Source organism: Cyanistes caeruleus, chromosome 6 (assembly GCF_971803275.1).
Source record: "Cyanistes caeruleus chromosome 6, bCyaCae1.hap1.1, whole genome shotgun sequence".
NCBI lineage: Eukaryota > Metazoa > Chordata > Aves > Passeriformes > Paridae > Cyanistes > Cyanistes caeruleus.
In genome coordinates, this window is record NC_141706.1 from 60,700,148 (window position 1) to 60,722,261 (window position 22,114).

At 44.1% G+C, this 22,114-nt stretch overlaps 1 long non-coding RNA gene across 1 annotated transcript; it reads right to left on the minus strand.

The window, feature by feature from the left end:
- Nucleotides 1-2,363: 2,363 nt before the first annotated feature.
- Nucleotides 2,364-5,253, minus strand: LOC111929598 (uncharacterized). Its single transcript, XR_002864756.2, has 3 exons — nt 5,178-5,253; nt 4,988-5,101; nt 2,364-4,613 (listed from the first exon to the last, which is right to left on the minus strand). It is a non-coding gene; the product is annotated as an uncharacterized LOC111929598 (long non-coding RNA).
- Nucleotides 5,254-22,114: the final 16,861 nt, after the last annotated feature.

Genomic DNA, 22,114 nt, shown 5'->3' on the forward strand with positions numbered 1-22,114 from the left:
CTTTATCCCACCCCACAGCAGGAACTTCATCCAGCAGTGACATGGAGATGTCAGGAGCTCCCAGAGGATCTGGAAGGGTGTGGGGGTACAGGGGCAGGCAAAAGGAACTGCAGGTTTTCCCTTTCTCATGTCTCAGCGCTTGCAGACAATCAGGGTTGAACGCAAGCATACAAGATATTACAGAGAAAATTAACTCTAGCCCCACCAAACTAAGTTTTCCCTCCAGCATGGTAAATTAGGAGAGATGGACAAGGGGAAGGGAAAGAGGGAATTAAGGGAAAGGCCCCTTCTCTGAAAGAACAAGGGCTGGCAGCTGTAGAGCAAGGTTATCTGATAGCTCCCTGACACCCCCTTGGTTTAGCAGGAGAGCTCGTCTGCATCGGCTGCCAGGGCTCTACACCAGACACAGCAGCAACAACCTTCAGTGTCCTTCAGAAATGTTTGCAATGATGCTCTCCAGAGCCATCCTTCTGGTACCCCTTGCTTGGACCCCTTCCTCACCCAGGAGCTGACCCTGAACTGCTCCATGAGCACACAGGGGTCAAAGGCCATAAACTTCCAAACTCAGAAAGAAGAAAAATTGCTTTCTCCACCAAAGAAGGTAGAGGGAGAAAAAAATAACAACCAATCATCAGGGGCTCCCTGATGGCAGCAGTGTTCCAGGGCAGTGAATTAAGGAATCTCTCTGTGGCAGAAAGGACATCAATATGGCATCTTTTTCCATTGGTAAAGAGTTAAGAGTTGTAGGTTCATCACAGATTTTTTTTTTTCACAGCCGTAAGTCAGTCTGTGACACTTCAGTATTACAGCCTGTGTTGTTTGGAGCACAACAACATGTGTTTGGGCATGCTTGGGCATCACAGTTCCCTTCCAGCCCTGTATCAAAGGTTGTCCCATGGAGAATCCCCACACTGGCATAGGAAGAGCTTGGTGTTGGCATAGCTGGTGAAACACATCACACTTTCTTCACTGAGCTACTCATGCAGCAGTGAACTCCTTCAGCTCTGCACTGGTGTAAATTAGGAGTAACAACACTGTGGTCCAGTGAGATAAACCCTTGATGAGTAACAGATTCCCTTGGATTTCCTTATCTCACTGCTGTGACCTGGCTGCTGATATGTAGCCTCAATCCATCACTTATGGAGAATAAATTCCTTTACCAAACTTCAAACCTGGAGTCTGTCAGTCCCTGGCCATCAGGGTTAGGAGATTACTTTACACTGCCTGACCTCTGACACTATTTAAGTGCTCATCTACAGCTACCACTATTTATAACGATTTAATATTTTCATATTTCACACATGTGATTTCATCTGCCTGGCTGTAATATTAATCAGTGTGCAAAACCAGTTATGTTAGAATAGCTGCCTCATAGGGGGGCATAGTGGACAGACAGTTTTTCTGTACATCTATCACATTCCTTTGGTATAATCTTATTTTACATCAGTCCTATGGAGTCAGTCCCATGTCTCACACTCATATCAGACAGATTGCATTGTTAAACTGTTTTGAAAGAAGAGTGTTCCAGCTCATTTAGTAGTCACAAGATGCCAATAAACATTTGCTTGTTCTTATAAAAAAATCCTTGCCCTATGTTGGACAATTAGGTAATTTTGTACAGCCCAAAACCATTTCAGGTGTTGCATGAGGTTCATTCCATTATTTTAGCAAACCCTCGAGCCAAAGGATGCTCCAGTTACCACCCAAAGGTGTGTCTGGTTTCAGTAGCATTTCCACACCTCAAACATCCAACATCTTGTATTTCTGTGACTCAAAGACTAGCAGAGTCATGTTGGTGAGAACTGGGCATCAATTATCTCCTTTGAATGCTTCTGAGCTGTTCTTTGGACTAACATGCCCAAGGATACCTTACGATACAAAACAAAATCAAGGTGTTGTATTTTTTTTTTAGCCAGGAAACACAGTTCTGTCCCCAGTGTTCAAATGATTCACCCTGCTGAGCTCAGTTTTGCTGTGGTTAACTACAGTAAGCAAATTGATTTGGTGTAAGACTGGTGCATTTTGAAGTAGATGAGGGGTGTCTTCCTGCAGCTTTCACCATCCTAAAGTGATACACCTGGGATTTTTATCTTTTCACAGATACTTTTGCCTTTGGGTCATAAAGTGATTGATCCATTTCATAAGAGCCATTATTAGTTCAGGCAGAAAATATTGGATTGCATTTGAGGGCACTAGCCTTGTGGGATTCCTGGTATTGGGGCACTGAATAGCAATAAATGGGAAGAACATGAGGAATGATTAAAGGGGAGAAATTAAGAGGCTTTTATAGTCACAAAAAGAAGGTGGTTGAGGAACAACAGGGTATTATTTGTCATACATGAGAACTGAAGAGTGTCCAGTGAAAAGAGCAAGTTGCAGATTTATTTTAAAATAAACAAGGGGAAGTACTTGTTCACACAATGCATAACTGAAGCGTGACTCATTGCTGCAGGATGTTGTGAGGGCAAAACCCTGCACAGGTTTCAACAAACTCAGGGAGAAGAAGTCCATTGGGAGCTATTGAATAAGATAATTCAGATGTTCCCTATAATTCACTTATAATATCAGTCCCTAAAGCATTGGTTGCAGGGATCTAGGCAGGAATGGCATAAGCAGGGAACAGGTAACTCAGTACATGCTGTATTTCCTACCTCTTCCCCCAGGAATCTGCTTCTTGTCTCTGTCAGAGAGAACTGTCAGAGGGCTTTCTGACCTAGCAGGCATTTATATTTAGCAACATAAGCTTATTTGTGAAAGAAATTGAGGTTGTATTGATGGCTTGCCTCTGGGGAAGGTTGCTGTGAGGGGTCTGCTGTGGGTGAGAGATGTGTGTGTGCCTCTTGTATGGAATAAATCCACTGTTCATCTGCTTTGCTCCCAGGCTGTGACAGGCTGTAGGGAACACAGTCACAGTGAGGAGCGCTGGTTTTGTCACATAGCTGGGTTTTACTGCCAAGGGAAAAGGCAGAGAACTCAACCAAGGGCCTGAGTCCAGCTAGTTTTATTGCTTTGTGCTCTTCTAAGGAGTCAGTGAAGGAAGGAAAGGTTGTTTAGTAACTTAAATAAGTGATTTATAATAGGTTACCTAAATACAGGTAGATGCTCAGTGTTGGACAGCATTCACAGGACCCTCACAGCAGTTTTGGATAGCTTAGCTTTCCTCCAATGTCTCTGCCTGCTGGCTGGGCCTCTAAAACACAGAGGGATCCAAGTGATAAAATTAGTGAGGAGGTTTTTGTTCCCATCCTCTGAGCAGCCTCACAAGAAGATCACTGCAAACTTCATCTTAGTGTCTATTTAAGCTACTTAATCAAATCTACAAGATCTTGTAAGGCTTTTAGATCTGGAGTTGTCTCTGACTGCATGGGGAATGGGGGGATTTGCAACTGGGCTTGAGAAACAGTGAGAATTACAAAACTTCTGATTTTATCCTCCTGAAGGAACTTCACCTATGTGTATCCAAGGTCCCACTACAAAATATGAGTGACACTGGAGAATGGTGGCCAGGTAAGTGCAGGGTTAATAATATTATAAACACCAAAGAGAGAAAGCAACTAATACTGTACCAACCCAATCATCCCTGCAGGGCAAGCAGGCTGTCAAAAGTATTTTCATACTGAGTCTTTAGAGTGAGGTGAAGAGAATGTAATGGCAAAAAAAGTGTGAACAAGTAAAACTCAAGGGCCAAAACTGAGAACCAGGCAAACACTCAAGTGAGGTGGCTCTTCTTTCACAGAAATCTGTGCCATTGTGGTGATGATCTGTAGTAAAACATGTTCTCCTCTCTTTTCCTTGGCTCATTGCATGGAGATTACCTGTTCCATCCAGCTCTCAAAACATTGAAAATTCATGCTTTTTCCTGTGATTTGCATTCTCCTGGCCTTATGTGAAGAAAAAGGATGTGCCTAAGTTTTATTGGGCTTGTCTCTTCTGTCAGTTCTCTGAAAATATTATAGAAATTGGATCTGGCCATCTTTTCCCCTTAAACTCTGGAAAATATTTTGGATCAGTCAGATAAAAGAAGCTGTACAAATTACCTATCAGCTTCTAGATACTTGGCAGCCTGGACAATGTCAGTATCAATCAAGTTAACAAATCAGTGTTTTCCTCATTCTGATGGACTAAAAAACTGAACTGCACTGCTCATGTAAGAAACCACCAGAATTCTCTGTGCTTGTGTTGCTCTTTGCCCAAGGAGTCCTCAGTAATATTTGTTTCCAATTGCTGTGAAATTATGGCTATCTCTCTGTGCTATCTGAGAAGGTAATTTGTTATTCACTGTTTTGGTGAGATGAAACAAATTGCAGGAAATTGAGCTTGGATGGATGGATGGGAACTCTGGCTGACACTGGGTGGCACTGAGTCTGTGCTGAATCCCTCAGGTTTTAATTAAGGGGCTTTTTTTGCTTCTTGTTCAATTTTCCTGCTTTAAACCATATGGAATTAACTGTCCTTGGACGAGGGAGGAATGAGGTGAGAAACTCCACCAGCTTTGTGCTTTCCTTGTCCTGCCAGAGCTGACTTCTGGACAGGATCATAGGTCTTGCTTTCAGTGGTCCCCTTCTCCAGGCATTATGAAGTGCTGCACTGTCCTGACCCTTGTCTTTAATTCCCTAAGACAAGAAAATCATTAAAGATACACCCAGTGTCAACAATGCATAGCACTATTATATCTTCTTAGGCAACTACTACCTGAAAAAAGGATCCCTATCTGTTAGTCCTGAACTGAAGACCATGGCAGAAAATCTGGTCCTGGCAGAACCAGCAGGAGACTGAGCTTGTCCTGCCCATGCCCTGCTGCTCCCACAGTGTCTCACCTGCAGCTCCTGAGAGCTCAGCACCACAGCAAGGACCTGCCACTACCAGCCAGCTCTGAGCTCGAGACCATCAGCAGAGATAGGACTTGGGAAGACTGATTTTTTGGGAGGTTTTAGCTTTATGCCCTTTCCTGCATAAGAAATACTCCTTAAAACAACAGTTCTACAACCTTCCTTTTTATGCTGTTTGTAGCAGCAGCTCCACAGAAAGTCCCAAACAGAACATCCACACTCGCAGCTCCCAGCAGCTCGGTTTGAAGAGATCTTGTTAAAAGTGAAAGCTCCTACTCGACAAACAAAAAGAGGTTTGAGTTAAAGACAAGTGACTTAAGCCATTTGGGAAGCACATATGTGCCTTACCATCTTGCTGATCTGATGGATGGATTGCTTGAAAAGACAGGATGGGGAGACACAAACTATCTCCCCTTTGCTGCCTCCAGAGCCTGCTCGCTCCAGCACAGTTTTATGTGCACTGTGAGCACACAAAACCCACAGACAGCACCCTCAGTGACTGGAATGTTGTACACTGGGGTGCAAGAACTGTGAAAAGCCTCCAAAGACCCCCTCCCCAGCCACCAGTTCCTTGCATCCAGCTGTCCTGTGGCAGCTCTGTGCTGTAAGATGTGCATGATGCATCATCCCATGAAGTATTCAGGTTTGTTTCCTTAAGCTGCAGCAAGACCCCTTTGGACTAGGCCTGTGTGGCTGTCCTTTCTTACTGGGAAAAAAACTCCACTACATTTATTATATTGCTTTTTTCTCCAGTATCAAATGTAATTTGTCCTGCCCAGTAATGCAGAATTTCACTAATTTGAACTGACTTGATTGCTTATCCGATTGCATAAATGTTTCAACTACAGAAAACTATAAATAAAGAGTTTCCAGAGCTTTTTATTATGCCATGTTTAAGTAGGTTTGAAGTGCTGGAATTCAACTGAGCTTTAAAAAATACAAAAAAACCCTTATGCTTTGGAAGATGTTAACTTTGGCTCCTAGAATGGACAAGCCATAATACTAAACACATGCTGTCATAATTCAGGAAAACAGAGACACACAGACTCTTTTTTTTCAGTAATTTTGGACATTGTCTCCATGTGTAACTTTATACATAAATAAGAATTCTTTCTCTCTCACTCCACCCATGCATTTTTAATATTCTCTCTGGAAAGGGTTTCCTTAAACACTTTAAGGAAGCTGCTTCTTCTTCAAAGATTTTTTCCTGCCTCCTCATTTAAAACAAGAACATGGGTGGCCTCTTTTCTGATAAAGGGCGTCAGCTCTGTGAGCTTTGGGGTTTCAGCTCTTTCTTTCCCTGAGCATCTGTCCTGGCTGATGCCTGCACACACAGTGAATGAAGCAGGTGCTCTAGAAAGACTCCAGGAGAAAATGTTATGCCAGCAATGTTCCTGTAGCAATAAGTACAATGAGGAGAAATTTAGAACTACTTTGGCAGCCACACTCATGAGCACTTTGGATCCAGAGACTGCTGCATTTTAGAAATTTTTGGTTCTGGAGGAACATTTTGGAACTCTGACAATGCCCCAATAACCTCAATGCAGTTCTTCTCTCTAGTAGGGCACAATTTGGACAGTGGGTCATTGTTCAACTGGACTTGGCTATCCTTGATTCAAAAAGGCCTGGAAAGGAGGAGATTCAGCAGATAGGATGGGTGGGCATGTGGAGAACATGATGTACAGGGGAACTGGGCTTTTTCAGCCTTGAACAGCAAAAGCTGAGGGTGATTTTCCTGCTCTCTTTCCTGGACCTTGTGGCAGGGTATTGGAAGATGCAGTCAGACCTTTCCTGGAGGTGCACAGCAATAGGACAAAACACAACGGACACAAGTAGAAGAGTGAGAAGCTCACCTACTAAGAAAAATTACTAGGAGGACTGACAAGCACTGGGCAAGGCAGAGGATGGGAAATCTCCTCCTGGAAGACAGTAAAAACCTAGACAAGGTCCAGAGAAACTCATATAGCTGGCCCTGCTTTGAGGAAAGACTTGAACTAGATGGCAGCTAGGGCTCCCTTTCAACCTGAATGTTTCAATGTTTCTGTGATTTCTCATCTATTATTTTTTTCAATTTTCTTCTGTGTTTGTAGCTTTGTGTGCTGTGCCCAGTCATTTTATCTGAAACATGCATGAGAAACAATTTTGTTCGGCCTAGATTTCAGGATCTACTGAATGATGGTTTTGGGATTCAGCAGAAGTAGCCGATATTTCACCTTAACAAATGTCTCACTTATACACCATGGCTTGCTTGTTTCATTGACATTCCAATCTCCAAGAACTCCTGTTGTGATACCAGAGTGGTAAAATAAAAGAAGATGTTGCACAAGTAGGTAAGAGGAAAGGAGACAGTGTCACACACTAGCAGAAGATTCTGGAGAAGTTTCATTAATTCTGCCTTCATACACAGACTTCTCTCTACAGTAGTGCAGTTCTTCCTTTTGATTGCTCCAGCACACTGCCAAATGTGAAGATAGGGATCATGAGCCACCTCCCTTAGTGCAATCTGTGAAGTCTAATCCAGGAAAGTATCAAAAGCACTGAAATACAGACTCAGGAGGAGCCCTGTCTCACAGAAGTTAGAGCAAAGAAGAGAATAAAATGGACTGCCAATATTGCATCCAGTCGAGCCTGGAATGCCAGGCCTTTTCTGAAAATAAACCACACAAGGTTCACTCATCTTTTCTGTTGCCATTGGTAGGAAATAAGCAAATGTTCCTATTCCTTCTTCTATTTTGAGTTAATATGAGGATATAGGAGCATGAATTATTGCTATGCTTGCCAAGTACCTTGATATCTCTTAAAAAAAAAAGTCTCTGAAGGTTTTAGTCATTATTAATTAACATGATTATTGATTTTTGCAAAATACTGCCTGCCTGGAATAGCATAATGTCACTGTAAGTGGTACAATAGTGCAAGATAAACCAGGGCATGGTCTGTGTTTCTCAGGCCCATGTGAGACACAAACACACACACAAACACACAGGGCAAGTTCTCTGTGATCCAGCCACCTCTCCTTCCTACCCTGGCCTCGGGGCAATAAAGACAACATTCAGGAACTTCAGCTGTTCCAATGGGCATTCAACATCTCAACAATCAACAGAGGAACTGATGGGGCAGAGAGGAGTCAACAGTAGTGTGTTTGCTCAGTCAGTGCCCAACAACTCCTCCATATGCTCAAACAGTGCTTTGTGAGTGAATTGTGTCATTTCCTACAAAGATTGCACAACACGCTTTGGTTTGGGCTGTAGACCTGTGGTTTGTGTTGGCTGCATCCAGCCAGCCATTTCAGCATCCCTGCAGCACTACAAGCTCAGGAGATGATGGAAGTGTGTCATTATCACAGCAATGTAACCCCACAGCTCACAGAGAAATCCATCATCAGTGCTGGGCACTTGGGCTCTGCAGACAAGGAGCAGGTCCTCTGTGTGCAGTCCAGGAACGCCAGGTTTCTGTGGGAAGAGCAGAAAGAACTGTATGAACTTCACCTACACAAGGTGGTGAAACACCTCCCTAGAGCTGTTAGCCTGAGCCTTTATCCATTTGAGATCCATATTCTGCACTCTGTCAAGAGAGGGGCCTCATTTTCTTAGAAATACAATCCACTCTTTTCTTTCAAAATACGTGAACCAGCATCATACTGAGGAAGGAGGTGTATGCACTCTTGCATGAGGAATATTCAGAGCACAGAAGACAAGGGACAACCAGCACCTGTCCCTGACTAAGCTTTGGGACAATCTAAGTGACTTTGAACCTAATTTTCAACCTCTTTCTGGGACTATTCATGCACTATATCTGAAAATCATCTGTGTGAGCAGATGGACAAGTACAAAGTTTCTCCTACAGGATTCCTTACTCTGAAGGCACTACCATGATATTGTACTTGCTCTCTTCCTGAGAAAATACACCTTGAATACCTCTTGGTGGAAGCTGGGAGAGACATTCTCTTTGAGGAGACATGGTGGCTTAGACCAAGGGGTGTAAGGAGAAATGTTGGCTCTGGTAACTCTGAACATGGGCATGGTGTCCACCAGCAGCCTAATGAAGAGGATGACCATGTGCAGTGCTCAGATCCAGGCCTGTCCTATTTATTCACAGAGAATGATCATTTAGCTCACACTACAGACTCATATGCTTATTGAAGGATGTGCTGTGTTTACCTCACAGTGTACCAAGGTCCCTTGGGAGATGTTCTGTTTCTGCTACACTTCCTCCCAGATAATGCTTGATGTATTCTCTTTATTTCTCTTTAGTATTTACTCTTGGTGGTGTAATATAACAGGTATAGCAATGCTGGCACAGCTATGGGCACAGACCCTCTCCTATTCAAATCAGCATTTCAGGTTATAAAGTCTTTGATGACAGGCAGTATCTTTCTTGTGGATAGAAAGGTACTTTTTTAGACAAACCAGCCTGAACCCTCACCAGCTAAGTACAATCCTTATCTCTATCCCTGTCTCCTAAGTTAAAAACTTGGGCATGTTTCACCTCTGAAATTCTGGAGCAAAACCTTCAGGCCCTGGTCTGCTGTGATTGCTGGGGAGAGGGTCTGCATCTCCAGGGAGCTCACCTGAGCCACACTCTGCCCAGGTGGAACTCAGGGGCAGCAGAGTGATAGTGAATATATCTCTGGAGCACAGATGTCAGCATGGAAAGGCCAAATCTAAAAATCACTAGAATTGTTTCATAAACAACATGGAGGATAATTAATGACCCCATTATAAAGACACAGCTATGGAAACAATTTTAAATTGACTTTTGGCAGACATTTTTGGCAGAACTGATAAGAAATACCAGAGAGGGCCTCACAGGATTGTGATCTGTTTGCTGCACACAGCATTTCCCGCTGATTACTGGGGAAGCTGAGGGACAAAATCACAGAATGGGTGAGCCTCAACTATCCCACAGGGATGGACACATTCCTTCCACCTCTGCCAAGCACTCACTTGCTCTTCCTTGACGTCTCTTCTGCTGCAGTTCCTTCAGCCCCACACTCTGAGCCGTATTTCCTTCCCACGTTTCACAGTTTCATGACTAGGTTGAAAGGCTCTCTGACTGCTTCATCCTTGTGCAATCCAAGGACAATTTTAAGTGCCTTGACATTTCAGGTACTTCTTGGAATTTTTAGGATTTCAGATGAAGACCCACTAAAAAACTCACTCCCTTCAGTCTTTTCATGCTCAAAATCCTCAGCCTTCTGGTGCACTTTGCATTTTAGATCCTAAGTGATTTGGTGTCTCCTTAAAAAACAAAACAAAACACAAACAAACCAACAGAACAGGAAAGAAAAAAAAAGAAATTAAAATGATGCTTGTGTGTCTAGGCAAGGAAATGACACACATCCACCTCCTTTCTCAAGCAAACAAACAGCTTCAGAGTTGTTTGAGTCACAGCTGCCTGAAGAGAGCTGAGTGCTGAGCTCCAGACTTGCTCACTCAGGACATCAGGGGGATGCTGCCCCTTGTTATAACCAGCAAGCAGAGCTGAACCATTGGCAGTCTGACTGCACAAAGACACAAATCTGTCTGTCACTTCGTTCTGCACAAGCCCATATTTTAAGTAACTGTACACAAAAGCCACTGCAGCCATAGCAACACTTTTTAAACAAACTGCTCCTCAATGTAGTTTTTTATACATTTATGTAACCCTTTATTAGGCAAATGTAGGGAGGTGTGTCTGTGGTCAGGACTTAAACATGCATATATACACATTGATAAATATATAAATAGATAGATAGATGTACATACATGTAATGCAGAATTATGGTGATGCTCTGAAAGTCAGAGTTCTGGGAAGATGCTCAGTGACTCAAAGCACTGCTCATCACCCTTTTGGGGGGAACCCTAACTAGAGAAGGCCAGGTCACCCCACTGCCAGCTCAGCCACCAGTCTGGCAGCAGACTAACCCAGCAGAAAAACAGGGAATCTTTTTCTTCAGTGTTAGGAAGCTGATCTGGCTGGTGGGAAAGCCTAGTGAGTGTAAGAGCAAGCTGGAGGGAACAGGCAGACTGGAGGAAGAGATATTGCTCTTTCAGCATCTTTTTGTGGGATGAATTCAGTGCATCCACAACCCCAGTTGTTCTCCTGAAAGAGCCTTTTTCTCTCTCCCTTGACTGTGGAAAGAGCCCAGGGAAATAAGTTTTCCTGTCTTAGCCTTACTAAATACCCCTCATGTTGCTTACACCAGGATTTGTGACAGCTTAACTAAACAGATCACAGGGCTGATTAAAGCATATCCATGGAATTCAGGATGCAGGAATTTCCACAGTTCAACCACATCAACTGGATTTAATTTCTTCTCTGTTCTTGTCCTCTTTTGCCACTTGTCCAAAGGAGCATTGCATGGCCCTGCAGCTTGAGGGTTCTTCAAGCTGTTCCTGTTATTTGGAGACAACTTGTGATGGGAGGGTTTCAGAGGAACGGCTCAGAGAGAACATTAACACACTTCAGAGTGGAATTATGTGGCTGTGACAGCAAGAACAGCTTGGGCATTTCACCCCAGGCCTCTCTCAAGTCAGAAGATAAGAACACAATCCCCCCAAGGCAAAATACCATAATATTTCTTACTTGACACCCTGTACCCATGAAAAGTGCCTTTCAAAATTGCTCAAATAATAGGAAAATAAATATTAAATGTTCTTCTAACATGTTTTTTTTTTAAGATTAATATTTTGCAACTTTATATATACACTGTGAATTATTTAGTCTGATTATTTAAACTCAGACACATACCTACTCTTTAGCACTATAAATCCCCCTCAGACATGTAAAAATCTGAATGAATTAATTCAAAAGCTCACTGTGCAAATCTATAAAATTACTTTATTCATTTTTATATTACAGAAAGATTAATTGGGGAAAACTGTTGCATTGATTGGAACAACCAAAGTTTGATGTGAATTTATCAGATTGCTTCAATTTATCATATTGCTTCAATTATTTCTATGTTGTATTAGAGTAAATTGCTACCTAAGAAAAGGAAAGAATATTTTAGGATGGACTTTGCAAATCTTCTTCCTGATTTTAACCGTTCCAAACTTGTGATTATGCTGGTAGAAAATCTGAGCAAATGAAGGATGTACATAAAAATGTAGTTTTCACTGAAACACACAAGGAAGAGCTCTGTAGCCACAGAACAGACACAGCATTCTCAAGTCTCTTGCTGAGTCTTGTTTCTTAGTGTCAGGGGCTTCAGGGCTGATCTCTTGAAAGAAAAATCATGGATTCTGTGTCTTGTTGAGAAACTTTCTTCAGTTCCTGGGAAAAACATAGTGCTAGAACCAGGCTTCACATATGTACACAGATAATTTCTGCTGGTTGTAGTTGATTCAATACTCTATCCATGCTATACACCAGATATTTAAAATCAGTAATTTGGTCTGGTTCACTGAATGTTGAAATCCTTGCAGTAAATGAAGCCAAATTAGCTAAGACTCTGTAGAATTTTTGAGATGTAGTAAAAGGAAAGGGTAAAAATAACAGCAAAACCAGGACAGAAGAAACAACTGCCTTACACAGAGTCCTAGTGGCAGACTGCTGGTGTGGCTGTCTGAGGAGTGAGGTGCAAAGCATCAATTTGTGCCCGTGGCTGAACCACCATCTCATGGATAGTGAAGTTTGAGGAGCAAGTGATAAGTAATCCTGTTTTTACCCTCATGCCAGTGGGAGAGAAGGGAAAGAACCTCTTGCAGCCCACCCTCAGGGTGGACTGACAGTGAGGGACACAGGGCATGGCTGGGCTCAGGGTGTTCTTGTGCAGAGCTGGGTGACAGCTGGGCAGCAGATGACAGCAATCTGCACAAGGAGTGATGCACCAGCAGCCACGTGCTCCTGCCGAGCAGATGGAGCACAGATCCTCCCCAGACCTACAGCTTGTGCTCTGCTGGGCTAGCAAAATCCCCAGTGTGGGGGGCAAAAAAAATACACACACTCCAGCTGAGCTAACCAGTCTGCCCAGTAGCAGCCCAGCCTTGTTCAGTGTACCAGCAGGGTGGAGGGATGGAGAGATGGAGGGATGGAGGGATGGAGGGATGGAGGGATGGAGGGATGGAGGGATGGAGGGATGGAGGGATGGCTGCTGGATCCAGCTCTTTGGATGCTTGTGACCTGAGAGCAGCAGATTTGGGCATGTGGCTCACAGGACAAGAGGGTCAGAGAGCTCCCACCATCATGGCTAAGCTGGCATTTCCCTTGCACCACTGACATTCCCCTTGCAGTACCAACATTTCCCTTGCAGAATGGTGTCTGAGGATTGTTTTCAGTCTGTGGAACCACCTGGGATGCTTTTTCCTATATTACAGGCTCTCCTTTGCTGCTTTTCTCTTCCCACAGCATATTGGCCCTTCCAATACTCAGCAGTCCTGCAATGAGATTTTCTAGCCATAATTTGCCCCATTGGGGTAGCATGGAAAACAGGATGCTGTAGCCACCATCCGTGATCAGAGACCATCAGTCTCAGCTGAAGGCTGAGGAAAATTGCACTGCTGTCCTCCACAAGGCTCCAGCCTGGAAAACAGCAGCTTGAAGCTGGTTGTGGCTGGGGAAGAGCCCTCTGCAGCAGAGCTGTTGGGAACTGCTGGGCCAGATGCAGGGACTGCATGCATCTCCCATCTAATGTCACTGACTTCCAAGCCTCTCCCTGGGGCTCTCTGGAAGTTGCTTTGTGCTGCCACATCCCTTCCTGTAGATGTTGTCAAATGAATTCACAGCCCTTACTTGCTCAGTAAGGAGCTCCCATTAACTGGAACTAAATTTAGCCCAGTTCTTCCTTGTTGAAAGATGCTGTATAGAAATGCAAAATGAATACATTAAAAATTAAACAAGGCAAAGATCTAAAATACTAACCTTACCACAATATATTCAGCTCAGTCTTCTCTGTATTCTCAATATATTTGCCAACCAGCTCTTCCATATAAATTTAAATATGGAAGCCTTGGTGTCATTATTTCAAAAGAGAGGACCGAATCTTTTTTCCAGTTACAGCTAATGAACTGATCTCGCTGACTGTAGGGAGAACAACATCCAGGTGTTAGCAATAAACTCAAAAATCTGAGTGTTCTAGTCACCTTATTCTGCAAGGTTCCACTCCTAAACAATGCATCTAAACGGGCTGTAGGAAAGGAGCAACTGGTGAATAGACTGACAAGCTGGTCTATGGTTAAGTATTTCATAAAATTTAATGGCTCACTAGATTTACTTTAAAAGAGGGTTTTATTTAACAAAATGCCTTTTCTTGACATATTCCTATCCATATATAACTTATGGTTTTCCGTGACACATTCATACCCTTTTAATACATGTCTGTACTTAAGCTAATAATAAATATACGCACTTTTATACAATATTAAAAAATGGAAAATTAATATAAAGTGTGATTGAACTTCTCAACAAGTGATTTTTCTTTTAAAAAATAAACTCTTGGTGTGTCTGTGCATCTCAAGTTTATACTTTGCTGCATTATTAATTGACACGAACTGTGTGCTTTGATGTCTGAATTGAACAGCCTTTTACTGCAACTGTTTCCTTTAGTGTAAAATGTGTGTGGCATAAGTCTCATTGGTAATTGCAACCTTATGATAAAATTCTGCAGAGTCCTGCTGACCTCATTTACAATAGCATAAGAAGCCGAGGCCAGCTGCTAATACATGCATTCTAAGCCTTTTCCCTTTGTTGGGGTTTCTTAGCATGAATAGAAATGAACAAAATCTAAATCTTAAAATATAAGTCCTTGGGCACCTGAGAGTTTGGATCTAGACCCAAATTTGCATTTCCAGGCCAGACCCAGGTGCTGCAGCAGAGGTTCCCTGTTTTTGCTGCTGATTTGTTTTGCTCTCAGAAATGTGACCTCAGCGTGGAGCAATATAAACCATTAAATACAACACATGCTGCCCTCTTCCAGCTGGAGCTGTGATAGCGTTGTTAGTGCAGGAGGGATTTGCTGTGCTCCCTCCTCTGCCCTCTTCTGATTTGGCTGTAAATTGTCCAGCCTTAAATTTATGGTGTTACCGACACGGAGCTGGGAGCAGCCGCCTTTCCCCAGCCAGCTCCTGGCTGTCAGCTCCAGCCTCGGAGGTTTAAACAGCTTTCTCTTGCAAAAACAACTACCTTGTGATCTATTTAGTTGTATTTAGTTTTACCACTTGTAATACAGACAAAACGAGCCTGGAGCCTGACTTCTTATGAACTGCATGCTGCAAAGAGCATCTGGAACCACAGCTCAAGGAGGTGCTTGAGTAAGTTTTTAATGCAGTCCATACGATGCAGGCACAGTTCTAAAACAATTGTGGTGTGGGACACACTGTGTTTTCAGCTGTGTGGGGAAGGAGCAGACAAGGTGAGAGCACATGAAGGATGTTTGTAGCAAAGGTGGGAGAGAAGGACTTGTTCCCACAGACACATCCAACACTGCCAGGCACACAGGGTCTCATTGCTGGGGTTGTCCCGTGCCCAGGACAGGAGGTGGACTCGATAATCCTTGTGGTTCCCTTTTATCTCAGGATATTGTATGATTCTGTGGTTTTGTGGCAGCCTGCCTGGCTGCTTTGGGCTCACCTGCATCTCAGTGTGATGGACTTACTTCAGCTTCACCAGCTGCCATCTGTCACCTCCCCTAGCCCTGGGACACATATTCTAGCTCACCCAGCTGTGTTTGAGATGGCACATTCCCCCCTCCCAGGAGCATAAGCAGGCAGAGCAGGGGTTTGGAAGTGCAGGAGGCAGTTCACTTCAGCTTCAGAAATTGTCACCTGTTCTATTTGACATCTAAGCCCTTGCCTGTTGTCTGTACAGAGCCATATGCTTTACTGGAGAGGTGGCACTCTCTGGTAAGAAGGGCAGGTGACTCTCTTACACACATATGCAAAATTCAAACAAATTCTGTCTTTTTGCTGTTTAATTCCACAGGGTTTTTTCCTTGCAAGGATCACAGAATCATAAAATGGGTAAGATTGAAAGAGGCCACATTGGGTACTTTGGTCCAACCTCCCTGCTCAAGCAAGACCATCCCAGAGCACATGGCACAGGACTGCATCCAGATGGTGCTTGGATATCCATTGAGAGAGACTCCACACCTTCTCTGGGAGTCTGTTCCAGTGTGTGGCCACTGCATAGCAAAGAAGCTCTTCCTCATGTTCAGGTGGAACTTCCTGTGCATCTGTTTCTGCCTGCTGCCTCTTGTCCCATGGCTTAGCTCCACCAAGCAGAGCCTGGTCCATCCTCTTGCCACCCTCTTTTCAGATACTGGTAGGCATTGATGAGTCCACTCTCAGCCATCTCCTCTCAAGGCTGGACAGGCCCAGCTCCCTCAGCCTTTCCTCACTGAGATGCTCCAATCCCTTCATCATCTTTGTCACCCTCTGCTGGACCTGCTCCAGGAGCTCCATGTCTCTCTTGTACTGAGGAGCCCAGAACTGGACACAGCCCTCCAGATGTACCTCACCAGGGCTGAGGAGAGGGGCAGGATCACCCCCTCACCTTCTGCCAGTGCTCTTCCTAATGCAGCCCAGGATCCCATTGGTCTTCTTGGCCACAAGGGCTCACTGCTGGCTCATGGACAGCTTGCCATCCACTGGGACACCCAGGTCCTTCTCCACAGAGCTGCTGCCCAGCAGGTCATCCCCCGCCTGTGCTGGTGCCCAGGGTTGTCCCTCCCCAGGTACAGGACCTGCACTTGCATTTGTTGAATTTCAGAAGGTTCTTTACCCTTCTCTCCAACCTGTTGAGGTCTTTCTGAAGGGCTGCACAGCCCTCTGGGGTATTGGCCACTCTTCCCAGCATGGGAGGATGATATGTGCTTTTATTCATACTGCAGTGCTACATTTTAAGCAATAAAATGACACCTTCACTGACAATTTAATTTCCCAGAGTTTGGGACATGGAGACATCCATCAGGGACTTTGTGTCTTCTTTTAGGGGCAGATAATTTAAACCATCTTTAATGGTGTTTCCCACTGTGCAAGGCAGAGTGGTGATGTTTCTCACTGCAGAGTGCACTGATGACTACTAGTGCACCAAGCTTACAGCCCCTGCAGAGCTCACTTGCAGAATGAAGAAGCAAGATCCTTGTAATTAAGGAGCTACGAAGATGCTAATTATCATGATTTTGTGTTCCTTCACATGCTGCTTGAAGTGGGGACTTGAGTTTTTAAAATATTTTTATGCTCATGCTTTATTTGATGTTTTTTTTCCTAGAGATTTGCTAAGTGTCAAATGTAATGACTTCAAGTTGAAGCACAGCACTTCTAGTGGAGTGTGTGACCTTTCTACAACCTCACTGAGCAGCACCAACGAAATTTCCAGGCAAGCTAATTGATACACTGGTACAGCACCAGGCGGGTGGACCTCTAGCAGCTTAACTCTCAGCTGAGGGGATGAAATCCCCCTGCCCTCCCCACACCCACATCTCACTAACAATGATGGATTTGGGACCTAATCAGGCATTAAAACTGAAAGGATTAGTGAGCTGCAGACCACAGGGATCATGGCTCCATTTACATGCAGGGGACTGGCAAAAATTGCTAAGCATGCTCCCAGTAAATTAATGTCTATGTACCTGAAAAACCTCCATGGGCAGCAGAGACTGTTTGGTTTAATATAAAAATGTGATAATTTTGAAAGATCAGCAGAAAAAGTGGCACAGAACATGAGATTAATAGGAAATTTTAGTAGAGGAGAGGGTATAGGTAGGTGAGTGTGAAACATCAAATACAATCCAAGTGTGGTACCCCACTGTTTTTCTTTTAAACAACCCCCTTTTTGGAGATGTGGCTTTTGTTTCAGGTTCAGGGAGTGTAGGACCCACTTTCACCTGTGTCCAGAAAAGGTACCACAGGAGAAGGTACCAAAGGAGAATATATGCTCCTAGTTTTTCTGCTTTGACTACACTCAAGGCAAGGAGAAATTGAAGTAGGAAATGAACACAGCATTAAGAGAAGCAGGAGTTGGAGGTTTCAGAGGTAAAAGAAATGTATGATTGTCTGCTTTAGGATCTTTTTCTTGACTGAGCTGATCATAAGAAGCAAGGTATTTAAATGGCCACCGCTATGCATACAATAATAAATAATTTGGTGCAGTAAGTCCTGGGCTTACACATCAATCAAGGAAGGTGCTGAACTCTCTTCATCTCTGGCTCCTGCCACAGGCCTTCCTGTGGGATACGTGTGCAACTGGCTCTGGAGGAGGACACTGCTGTCAGGCCATGTCACCTCTCCAGAGCCTCCAGAAGCCAGTCTGGCACCTTGGATATCTGAATGAGAGGAGGAGCCCTCCCAGCCTTTGTTTTACACAAACATCACAATGTTTGCTGCATGGCTGTGAGGCAAAGCCATCCATCCTGGATCAGGACTGAGCAGGCAGATCTGATCATTGTTCGTATTTTCACGTAGCTGTTGTGTGAATTATTTCTCCTGCCGTTTGTAGCCCCTGTGGAATTGCTTTTAGAGGTGTGCCAGCACTCCTGGGCAGTCTGGTGATATTTATCACTTTCCTGCAGATCTGAGCCCAGAGCTGTAATCCTTCAGAAGCTTTCCCCCCCCTGCCAAGCAGCTCTTACAGAAAAGCAGCACTCACTGTGCTGGAAACAGGAGTGTGGATACAGAGTGCTGGTTCTAGCCAGTGAGGGGAGGAGATGAAAAAGGCATCTTACAGTATGGCCTTGAAGAGATCTTCTGTGGGATCCAAGAGTAGCACCCTGGAGCCACATCAAAGCACTGTCACTTCTGCAGGTCCTCCAGCAAGGTGGCAGAGCCCGTGTGAGCAGCTGCTGCTGTGTTGTGCTCTCATAGCAGGTGTGTGTCTGCTGTGCTCTCAGTGCAGTGCAATAGAACTTCAAGAGGATCACCTTTATTCTCTGAAATCTGTTGCTGGCCAGTGCTCTCATACAGTCATAACATTAGCAATCTCCTGCTTCTACCAGCAAATTATTCTGCTGCCCAGGAAACCTCTGTCCCTCTCAGTGAATAAAAAGCATCACCACTTCCATCAGGGGCCCAAGTCTCAGCTCCCTGAGTTTTCAGGAGGCTGAAGGCAGAAGAGAGAACAGTTGGCAAATGGATAGTAAGAAAAAGATCTGATAAAATAATTGAGGGGTTCAGCAAGTGGGACTGACAACAGAAGGGAAAGCAGCTGAAGAGAGGAAAGGATTTCAAACTAGAAGTGTCACTGGATGATGAAGTGGTGGCAGAGTGGAAGCGGGAAAATGCTGGCAAACAGGAAGGTGCCTGTGGAACTTGGCCCTTTTCATAGCACAAAACCCACTTTGGGATCTTGTGGGAGCTCTGAATGGTTAGAGAGTCTTCTTTTAGCACATGTGTTACGTGAATTGCTGGAAGATCCTAAAGCAGTGCTGCCCACTGGATTTGGAAGACGATGTTTCTGTGAAGTGCCTGAGTGGAATGGTGTTTCACTGCCTTTCCCCAGTTTGTGCTCCCCAAAATCTCTCTGAGAAGCAGATTAACTGTCAAAGCAAATGTGAGCTTTGCTTTGCTGCCACAGTGGTGGGCAAACAAAGCACTCAGGGCAGCCACTGAACACAGGGCACTGATGCCTCTTGCACATGCTGCTTTTTTCAGAGGTGGATTACAGCTCCCGTATCTTTCACACCCGAGACAAGAAGAGAAGGACATGAAGTACACCTTCCACCTCCTGCACAGGATGTCACTTTCTTTAGGGTAGATCCTTCTACACTGACAGCCCATCAGTGAAGGGGTCCCGTGGGATGGGTTTTCTGTGGTCAGCACACAAAGCAGGTGGTCCAATACCTTTATAAAGTGGAGAGTAGAGGGGATTAATTACTTTCCCTGCTCAGGAGAACTGACAGATGTGTTGTGTGCACGACAGAGAGACAAGGGAGAGCTGCCATCTGCTGTTGGAAAAATCCTGGTTCCTCTTTTAGCCCAGGCACTGCTAAGAGCTGCAGGTGTTTCCTTCATGCCAGAGGCTCCCATCACACTGGCTTAGCACACAGAGCAATATTCCACAGGGGAAACAGGAATCTGCACCCCCTGTGCCCTGGAGAGGAGAAAAGCTTGCCCTGAAGATCTGCTGTTCTCATGTGTAAATCAGGAAGAGGAGGATGGATTTCCCCACCTTTCAAACCATCCACACCAGCAGCAAAGCAAAGAGGAAAGAAGGTATGGCAAACCCACTGTGCCTCCAGGAGGGGCTTCAGTGGAAAAATCAGCCACATCTTCAAGTGTAAGCCACAGACAGGCAGTTAGATCAGTATTTACACCTGATCTCTGCAGTGGGTTTTCAAAAAGCTGAGCATTCTGCATTATCCTGGAAATGAAAGAATTGGTGATGTCCTACATTTCTAAATTCTGTGTACTTAGGGTGAAAAAAAACATTAATCACTAACTGAAAAGGCAGCTGATTTATTGAAATGCTGTTTTGGGTCATTCGAAATTATTTAGTTGCTTCTGAAAACATGTTTACTTCTATTTTCTCAATGGCATTTTGCATCACTTCAGCTAAATGTAACTGCATTATTTTTTACGAGAAAAGACATTTAATAGAAATTAAAGAAAATATTTCAGTTCTTTAAATAGAAACTTAATCTTGTTTAAAACTTCAATTGAGAAAACCGAAACAAACAAATAAATTTGAAAATTATGCACACAAAGGTATCTCTTGCTTATATTTTTTTTTTTTCCAAAAGAAAAAATGAATGAAGAAAAAAGCAATCCATAAAAAACAATCCTGGTCATTTACAAGGGAACCAAACAATTCAATAATCCAGGACCAGATCTTTCATAACCAAACACAGATTTGTAATACAGCAGCACGGTGCTGATTTGACCTGAAAATAAACACTTTTCAGTTACTATGTTGATTTTTTTCACTGCAAATTGGTGTTTTTCTAAAGGATAAAAGGAAAAATATAAGAGTATGTGTACTAAACTCAAATGATTTTCCAGTAGGAATGCTTAGAGGAGCAGTAATAATAAAGACAAGTGTTCAGCCAATTCAGTTGTTCAAATTGGTGAATTTTTGAGTAATGATGTTCTGCTCTGGTAGATGCATATGTGTGTGTCTAAATATAAACTTATATTCCATGTCTGAAGCTTTTGACCTCTTTACCTCTTAAGTAGGTAATTTTGACCATCTTTTACCTTTAAATGACTGAGTTATATAAAAAAAAATCAAAACCAACAAAAAACAAACCAAAACCCCACAGTGATAGTTCAAAAAGAAAATACTGATTTAATGCAGTAATTATACACAAGGCCTGGTCTGACAAAACTGTAAAATTCTTTTTTTCCCCCAAACAGATAACAGGAATTTTATCCCACTGTCCTTCAGAGGGGGAAATTCTTAATCCAAGTGTGTTGATGCTTCTAACTTAAACACCAGTGTCATTTAAAGCAGGAGCTGCTGATCCCAGCAGCAGCTGTCACACACTCAGCTGAGTCCAGAGGAATGAATTCAGGTGAAATCCACTTTTCAGGACGGCTGTACTTCACACTTTAGAAGTGCAAACCTTCCAAAAACACAGCAGGGCAGGTTTTTCTTGTGTTTTTGTGGGTTTTCATCAGCATTTTCCCGAGAGCAGAAGGCAGCAGTGGTTACACCCAGCAGATGCTGCAATTGCTCCACTGCAGGGACCCAGGGCTAGCAACTGGATTTCCCAAGGTGGGTTATAAGGTGCTGGAGAGACACAAACAACAGCGGTGCATGGCCAGCCCTTCACAGAGTTCCTGATGTTGCCCTGGGAAGAAGGTGCTGGAGGTTCTTTTGTTCCCACACTCTGTGGCAGCTTCTGAAGATCCCCAGCTCTCTCACAGCTCCTTGCTCTGCTGCAGGGACACCTTGAACTCAGCAGGGTTTGCAAATCCCACGCAGCCTTTCTCCTGATGTGAAGTGTGGTGGAGGAGAGGAGCACCTCAGCCTTTGTGCCGCCTGCTTGTGGCCCTTTCCTTCGAGAAGACAAAGGTGAAAGTGTAGAGCTGAGCAAAACAACCTCACTCACTGCAAAAAAATGTTGATCTCCCTTCAAAACTGAAGAGAGAGCTGGAAGCCCTGAGGTCCCCAGGGCACACAGTGACAGCAGCGTGGGGGTGACAGCAGCCCAGGCGGTGCCAGGCGCTTTGGGGCTGAATCAGCCTGGCTGGGCCGGTCGGATATCCTGAGAGCTGCAGGCTGCCACGGGATGGCCACGCAGGGCAGGAAACCGCTCCGAAGCAGAAAGAAAACAAATTACAAAAACCTTGCAGACACTTGCCAATAAAGTTTCTTTGGCTCTGCGTTCTGGGCATCGCTCCCAAATCCAGCCTCTCGCCCTCGGATAAAGC